Genomic DNA, 9865 nt, shown 5'->3' on the forward strand with positions numbered 1-9865 from the left:
GGCATGGTAAAATATTTAACAATATAATAAAATAAAATGACAATGGAAATGAATCTAGTAGCATGTCACCATTTAATTACACAAAATAATGACAAATAATATCTCGTGGAATCAAAACAGAATTTCTTTCAACTTTAAGAAAATCACAACAAATAATCAAAGGCAACTGTGGCCATAAATCAATATCAACAAGGGCACTCATGAAGTACCGCCTCTAGTCCCAAATCATAAATAAATTAACAATATCTCATTTCCTTATCTCACTGCGGGAGCCTTCACAATTTATTTTAAAGAAAATATTTTTTCCGATATAGCATCCCGCGTTTTAGCCATCCTTATCACATTGCATGGCTCCTAGTAGTTCCTCCTACTAGCCTCGCGTATCAAGCCACCCTTATCTCACCGCATGCGTTTCAATACCCAGACCTTATCTCACCACATGCGTATCAACATCACAATATATCACAATTTGCACCTCAAGTACTCAAATAATTTAACTTGCCAAAATAATTCAACAACAGTATTTTTCCATAATAAAGAGCTCACTGCTCCATCACAATGAGTACGAAAATCTTACAAAAATATTCAGGAATAAATAATTTAGCAATTTAATATTTCAAAAATTTTAATAAGTTGCTTCGATACCAAATTTAAAAATGTCAATTACTTCATATTAATAATACTTAATTTAAAGAAAATCAACTCAAATAATGCATAGAATAAAAGAAACCAAGTTCCAATTAAACAGATAAACAATTAGCAGGAAAAGGTCAAGCAAATTTAAAATATAAATATTAAATCAATAATGAAGAATATAATAAAATAAAATAATTTAATTAATGCGCAATAGTGATCTACATAATTTAAAACATAATCTTTCACATTTAGTCCGTGTACACACTCGTCGCCTCGTGTACATGACTTTTCACACATTACAATTATCAATCCTAGGGAAATTTTCCCCACACAAAGTTAGACAAGTCACTTACCTCGACTTGCTCCAATTTAACCAAGTAGTATATTTTTTCCTCGATTTTCCGATTCCGATCGACTCGTATCTAGTCATAATTAATTCGATACAATCAACAAAAATTATAGAATCAATTCCATAAGAAAATACTACATTTTTCAATAAAATTCGAAATTAACTCAAAAATGGCACGTGGGGCCTACGTCTCGAAATTCGGCGAAAGTTATGAACTATGAACATCCATTCAACCACGAGTCTACCCATACTAATTTTATCAAAATCCGACCTCAACTTGACCTCCAAATCTCAATTTCTCATTTTGAATCCCTAGGCCTAAATCCTCTAATTTTACCTCAAAAACATGTAATCTATTCGAAATATTCAATGATAATCCAATATAATTGACTAACAATGATCACATGTGACTTACCTCAAGATTTTCCGTGATTGCTCGCTCAAAAACCGCCTCACCCGCTTTTGGAAATGTCAAAAATGACAAAATTTCTCGGACCCTTCTGTTTTGTACATTGTCCAGTGCTTTCGCACCTGCAGAAAATATTATCGCACCTGCGGTCCCGCATCTGCAGAAATTGCTCAGCCCAGCTACCTTCGCTTCTGCGAGATTTGGACCGCATCTGCGCATTCGCAGGTGCAGAAAATTCCATCGCACCTGCGGGCCTGCCCACACCTACGCCCTTCCTCTCGCTTCTGCGCAAGCGCTTCTACGCAACATGAGCCGCATATGCGGCATTATACCTGCGGCCAATTTCTCGCAGGTGCGATTACACGAGAAGACAAAAAAATTTCCAGATTTCTTCTAAGTCCGAATTTGATCCGTTAACCATCCGAAATTCACCCGAGACCCACGGGACCTTAATCAAATATACCAACATGTCCTAAAATATTATACGAACTTAGTCGAAACTTTAAATCACATCAAACAACGCCAAAATCACAAATCACACCCCAATTCAAGCTTAATGAAACTTAAGAATTTTTAACTTTTACATTCGATGTCAAAACCTATCAAATCAAATTCGATTGACCTCAAATTTTGCACACAAGCGGAGTTGTGAAAATTTTTAGAATTGGATTCCGACCCGGATATCAAAAAGTCAACTCCCCGATCAAACTTCCAAACTTTAAATTCCTATTTTAGCCATTTCAAGCTTAATTTCACTACGGACTTCCAAAAAAAATTCTGATCACGCTCCTAAATCTAAAATTATCATACGGACCTACCGGAACTATTAAAATACTGATCCGAGTCCGTTTGCTCAAAATATTGACCAAAGTTAACACAGTTGAGTTTTAAAGCTCTAATTTATACTTTAATCCATTTATCACATAAAACTTTCCGGAAAAATTTACGGACTGCGCACGCAAGACGAGGAATGATAAATAGTGCTTTTCGAGGTCTTAGAACACAGAATTAATTATTAAATTTAAAGATGATATTTTGGGTCATCACAGTTTGTGTGGATTTTAGGTTGTGCAAATATTATAGAATACTAGAGTCATGCCAAAATCAGGAGACAAGTATTTATACAATAATTCATGTACGTATTTTCAAAACTTGTCTTTCTCTATTTTTTCCTCCAAACTTATTAGTTTTTTTAATAAGTATAATTCATTTTATTTGTGGTGTGGATATACACTTGTTTTTACCGAGGCTTGGATGCGATAATATATTTTTATAAATTATCCATTTGTAGAATTTGAGGTATGAAGTTACTTATGTATAAATTCTTTTTTGAAGAGTCAATGAATGAAAGATAAAGGTACAATTATAACTTCAAACATGCTTGTGCTTTGATTGTAAAATCGATTTTTTAAGAGTATGCTCCTTTAGATAATTTTCTTGTGTATGAAATTGTTGAGTTCCTTGAGTTTAAATGCCTCTTTTCCGACGGAGCAAGCTAAGGTGATAATCTCGATGAATAGTTATTGACAAGAGATTTAAAAAATATGTCGGAGCGTATTATGTAATATTTCCTTATGACATTGCAGACATAGAGTTATTTCGTTCAAAGTGAGACACATTCCTTTTCTTCTTTATGGTTCCAAATTTTCTATTATCTTTTGCATAGGCTTTATTATTTTGTAAATTATACGTGTGCAAGGTGAAAGAAAGCTATATGATGAAAAGTAAATGGATGATTGCATTATACAAAAATGGCCAGTCTATATAATAAAATTATCTCACAATTTTAATCTCCATTGGAGATAAATTATCAATGATAATAAGATATTTCAACATTAAATAACTATTGAATAATAATTCTATCGTATAATATGGATATATATTTTTCGAGTATTCATGCCTTTTTAGTAACATTCTATAATATGGTAGTATTCAATAAGATATGAGAGGAAATATGTAAGGTACAATTTCTCCCTTTATTGCATTAACTAAATAAAATAAGTATTTATGATTTTCTAGAACTTCATATTTTTCTTAAAATATTATTGTATAACTCAAATATATTTTTAAATAATATTAAAAATTTATTCATTTCCTTGAGATAAACGTGCAACACGTACTTAAAATTATTATTATTATTATTATTATTATTATTTATCTATCTATCTATACTATTATAAAGGCATAAAACTCAAATAAAATATTAAGCAACTTTTTTATTCTTCAAAAATAAAGCTTACATTAAATTTTCTTATACATTATATTTGTAGTATCTTGAAGAGTTAAAAAATAATAATTTTTTAGGACTCAATGAAAAAGAAACTCTGGATCCCTACTTTCTTGATTCTTTTATCTTTAATTTTTCTTTAGATATTTATTTTATAATTAAAATACATTCTAATAATATTTATTTTTGCGATGTTAAAAAAATTATATTTATTGTTATTAGGTACACGCGCAACGCGCGTACACTAAGACTAGTATATTAAAAACAGGAAGTCCTTAACTTAAAAGTTAAATTACAAAATTATCCTTTTAGTTAATACTCTTTTTAATTTATAAAAAAGAAAACCTAAAAATAATCTTGAGGGAGCCGTGCGTCTTTGGCGAAGAGTCGCAATGTTCTGTTTCCTTCTCTACAAAGAAATACAAATTTCCGAATGGTACTTTTTCTTCTCTGTTAATGCTTTTGAGTGCGCCGTAACTGTTCAACCAATTTATTTTTCCCGATATCTATCTCTGGTGAAATCGATATGTAAGTTCACTTCTATTTACATAGCGAAAAATATATGTTTAAACTTTTCATGCTGCTCTTTGCCTTTGTTTCTCAACTAAGGTTCTAAGATGGGTTTACAATTTGTAATTGAATCGAAATTTTTTCTAATTAGAGTTAATCAAGTTTGAAGTTTTTCGGACTAAGTTTTTATGTTTTTATGTTATTTTTGTTTTCTGCATCAAAATAGTCATGGACAAGGCATAAATTTGCTTTCAATTATGTTCGTGCTTTCTAATTCTTACTATAGATTTAACTGGCTGAGGAATACAAAGAAAAGAAAACCAATATTGGTTCTCAATATTCGTTCTATTTTAACAAATTTTGATAATATACAATGTGAGTTTTTATTTTCTGTTGACAAGTCATTTGGGACCGTTTTCTCGTGGTTGTATCATTTTCTTCAAATTACCAATTTTACTAACAGTTTATTCACCCAAGAACTCATGGCACCTATATTGTGGTTTTCTACTTTAACTTCTTGTAATGATTTTTCAAGTCGAAAGTAACAAATATCTTCTAACCTTAGGAATTCAATGCAAGAACATTAAAACTAACATGAACATCAATACATATATTAAACAAATTAATCACGAGTTCAAGTTCCACATTTTTATTACAGAAGATCACGATTTTAAAACAAAGTAATTGCTTTGCGGAGTGAAGTTACATTTCCTAAAGGTAAATATTAACTCTGGAATACAATAAAATATAAGCCTTTCTCTTAAAAGAATGTACTTTTGAATTTGAATTTGAAAGCTTTATATATATATATATATATATATATATATATATATATATATATATATATATATATATATATATAAAGCTTTCTCTAAATAAATATATTAGGATTAAAACGGAAAGTAGGATTAGGATACCGTAACATAATTAAACTTTACCAATAATTGTGGAATCCATCAAAGTTGAGAGTGCATGACGTAAGATTTGCATCACCGGAAAGTTAAGTCGGGCTCTTAAAAGGAGCCGGCTTCCATAATCAAAGATGATTCAGTTAGATTATTTTATGTAGAAATTCATGTCCATAGACCATGGTATATTGGTTTTGAATACCTCCCGAATTAAGGAGTTGAATGTTGGGTTGAATTTGCTTGACAATACCCTTTCGTTTCTATTTTCTGAAATGTCAGTTTACTTGAAATTTATTTTTCTCATGGCAATTACTCTTTATATACTATAATCCTTCAATAATATGATATAATGCATACTCATGGTGTTTATATGTTCAAGAGTAATTAATTTTTTATTTGTTTTCGTTCCTTTTCAAAAAAATAAACATGTTTTTATATTTACGAATTATTTATGATTTAGATTCTTACAATTTTATTGTCATTGTGATAGAATCACTTTTGTACTTTATTAATATTTTAGTTTTGTACTTTTAGTCTTAGTTTAATAGCGACTTAACTACGTTTTTGTAATCCTTTTGTAAGTAGTATGATTGATCTATATTGTAACGACCCGATCAGTCGTTTTGAGCTCTAGCGCATCGTTCGGCGATTTGAGGTCTTGAATAGTTTCACTTCAGGTATTATGACTTGCGCGTATGGTCGGAATTGAATTTCGGGAAGTTCAGAGTTAGTTTAGGAAAAACAATTCTAATTTCGGAAGCCTTAAGTTGGAGGAATTGACTTAAGTGTGATTTTTGAGTAAACAACCTCGGAATCGGGATTGGAAGGTTCCAACAGGTTCGTATGATGATTTTGGACTTGGGCGTATGTCTGGATCGAGTTTTGGATGACCCGGGAGCTTTTCGGCGCCTATTATGGAAGTTGGCATTTTGGAAGAATTTCTTAAATTTGGGTTGAAGTGCATTTCAATGTTATTGATGTCCGTTTGGGATTACGAGCCTGGGAATGGCTCTGTATAGTGATTCTGGTATTGGGAGCGCGTCCGGATGTGGATTTGGACGTTCGTAGGTCATTTTGAGGTCATTTGGCGAAAGCTAGAATTTTAAGATTTTTGATGAGTTTGACCAGGAGTGGACTTTTGATATTGGGGTTGGATTCCGATTCCGGAAGTTGGAGTAGGTCCGTAATGTCAATTATGACTTGTGTGCAAAATTTGAGGTCAATCAGACGTGAATTTATAGGTTCCGGCATCGAATGTAGAAGTTTGAAGTCCTAAAGTTCATTAAGCTTGGAATGGGGTGCGATTCATGAATTCGACGTTGTTTGATGTTATTTGAGGCCTCGAGCAAGTTCGTGTTATATTTTTAGACTTGTGTGGGTGTTTGGTTTGAAGCCTCGGGGGCTCGGGTGAGTTTCGGAGTGACTTCGGAGTGTTTTGTTAAGAAGTTGGATTGCTGGTTCTGGTATGATTGCAATTGCGATATTTTGGTCGCAAATGCGACCATCGCATTTGCGAGGCAGTGTTCGCATTTGCGAACCTGGGCTGCTGAGGGAATGAATCACATTTGCGACAATATGGTCGCTTTGGCGAAGCCTGAAGAGTTCGCATTTGTGAACTCTATATCGCATTTGCGATGAAGGCCAACTCTGTCAGGGGTCGCATTTGAGATGCATTGTTCGCATTTGCGAAGGTCGCATGTGCGAACCCCCCTGTCGCAAATGAGACATCTGCGACTGGAGCCAAGGACTTTTATTCCGAGACTTAGCTCATTTCCCACTTGGACTTAGGCAATTTTTGAGAGCATTTTGAGAGGGGGTTCCATCCTCATCAAGAGGTAAGTGATTTCTTCTAGCTATGAGTTAAATACAAGATTTATACATGGATTAAGACATGAAAATTTGTAGAAATTTAGAATTTTGAAGAAAAACCTAGAAATTGGTATTTTTAAATTTTGACCACGATTTGGGCATGGAATTGAGAATAAATTATATATTAGAGTTTGTTATGCCATGGGTAGTGTTTATCTTCGAAAATTTTCATAATCCGGGCCCGAGGGTTGCTTTATCAATTTTTCGAGCGGAGTTAAAAATTATTATAAATTGATTAATTATGAGTATTAGAGTATATTTTGATTGGGTTACATCTTATTTGACTAGTTTTGGATCGGCGTTCATCGGTTTGAGGTTTTAGAGCGGCGTTGGAGCCGGTTATAGAACTTCGGAGTGAGGTAAGTCTCATGTCTAACTCTGTGAGGGGGAAATTACCCCTAGGTGATATGTTTGATGTGTGCTACTTGTTATCACAACCCAAAATTCCCACCTTCGGGACCGTGATGGCGCCTAACATTTCACTTGCTAGGCAAGCCAACGTTAGAATAATATTATCCATTTTAAAATAATTTTAAATTAATTAATAATAAAGAAATAAATATGGAAGTAAAGTCTGAAATGTAGTGAATAATCCATAATAATAGTGATGTCTAAATACCATTTCAGAACTGGAGTCACAAGTGTACGAGCTTCTAGAATGATACAAATAAGGGTCTGAATAAAATAAAATTGTCTGAAAGCAAACACACAGCTAAAGTAAAGTAGACGGGGACTTCAGAACTGCGGACGCTGTGCAATTATACCTCAAGTCTCCTCTGGGTAGCTGAAATCCGAGCAAGTCTATGATACGCCGCTGGGACCAACTTCGAAATCTGCACAAGAGGTGCAGAGTGTAGTATCAGTACAACCGACCCCATGTACAGGTAAGTGCCGAGTCTAACCTCGACGAAGTAGTGACGAGGCTAAGGCAGGTCACTTACATTAACCTGCACACAATAATAGTAATAACAACAATAATAGAAATAAATCAGGTAACTCATTTCAACAGTTGAAGCCAACTCAGCAGTCATAACCAATTATTATTTCAATGAATTTTTGTTGCGGCGTGCAACCCGATCCCACAATATATTCATATTCAATTCTGTTGCGGCGTGCAACCCACTCGTCCAATATATTCATTTCAATCAATTCTGTTGCGGCGTGCAACCCGCTCCCCCAATATAAACTTTAATTAAGTCTGTTGTGGCGTGCAACTCGATCCCCCAATATAGACTTTAAATAAGTCTGTTGCGGCGTGCAGCCCGATCCCCCAATATATTTATTTTTATTTCCATTGCGGCTTACAGCCCGATCCCTTAATATATTTAACAACTAATAAATATAATAAAAATTACTCCAATAAATATCACGTTCAATGAGAAACTATTAAGCATCAAGGCACACAATAATTATAATTTATTTATGAACAACCAATGACAATTAGCAATTAATTATGGAAATCATGGAGAAAATAGACAGTTTAATATTTAGTATGCTAAATGTCCAATAATAATTAAGACACATAAGTCAAATAAGCATGTAACAATTATTGCAGGAATTCAAAAATTAATATTTGACAAGTAATATAAGCGAAACAATTAATATAATAATTAATTTATGATTTTTCAAGTAATTATGCAAACAATTAATTTGACGACATATAGACACTCGTCACCTTGCCTATACGTCATTCACATGCATCTCACATAACAAATAAGGGTTCTATTCCCTCAAGTCAAGGTTAACTACGACACTTACCTCATTTTGCAACCACATTTCAAGAATATAATAAACCTTTGCCTCGCGAATTCGTGTCCGAAATCCTCAAATCTAGTCATAAATAATTCAATATGCTCAATACAAATCGTACGAATTAATTCCATATGAATTTATAATTTTCCGAATAAAATCCGAAATTCATTTTAAAAATCAAAAGTGGGACCCACGTCTTGAATCCCAAAAAAAATCACGAAATCCGAATACCTGTTCCGATATGAGTTCAACCATACAAAAATTATCGAATTCCGACATCAGATTGGCTTTCAAATCTTCATTTTACATTTTTGGAAAATTTTATAAAATCTGATTTTTCTTCCACAAATTCACGGATTCATGATGTAAATGAGTATGGAATTATGAAATATAATCAATATAGGATAAGAAACACCAATAATTTTCCGTACAAATTGCCCAAAAATCGTCTTACCCGAGCTCAAAATCGAAAATGGTAGAAAATGGGTCGAAATCCCATTTCCAGAATCTGTTTGCCCAGATTTTTACTCATCGAGATCGCGGAAATTCGTTTGCGATGGCATAGAACAACTTTTGCCCAGGTCCATTTTACTCTTCACGATTGCGGGAATGGCTTCGCGATCACGAAGCATAATTTGCAGAGGCTGCCAATTTGCACTACGCGAACGCGAAGCATAACCCCGTAGACCTACACGATCGCGGACTGTTTCATGCGAACGCGAAGAACAAATTTGAGTGCCCTAGCTTCTGCCTCATTTCCCCTTCGCAATCGCGGCTTAGCCCTCGCGTTCACAGTGCACTGGAAGTTAACCTTCTGCGATCGCATACCTATCTTTGTGAACACGAAGGGTAAAACTCATGTCTCACAATTTCCTCTTCGCGATCGCAGGAATTGCTTCGTGATCATGAAGCACAATGGCCCAGATGACAGCAGAAGCTAAAAACCAGATTTTTCTCAAAGTTCAAATGGTTTGTAGGCTATCTGAAACTCACCCGAGCCCTCGGGGCTCCAAACCAAACATGCACACAAGTCCAAAAACCTCATACGCACTCGCTCGCGCAATCAAAATACCAATTTAACACCTAGAATTACGAATCGGATACCAAATCAAATAAAAATTTTAAGAAAACTTTAAAACTTCTATTTTCACAACCGAACGTCCGAATCACGTCAAATCGACTTTGTTTCTCACCAAATTCGACAG

This window comes from Nicotiana tomentosiformis, chromosome 3 (assembly GCF_000390325.3).
Source record: "Nicotiana tomentosiformis chromosome 3, ASM39032v3, whole genome shotgun sequence".
Classification (NCBI taxonomy): domain Eukaryota; kingdom Viridiplantae; phylum Streptophyta; class Magnoliopsida; order Solanales; family Solanaceae; genus Nicotiana; species Nicotiana tomentosiformis.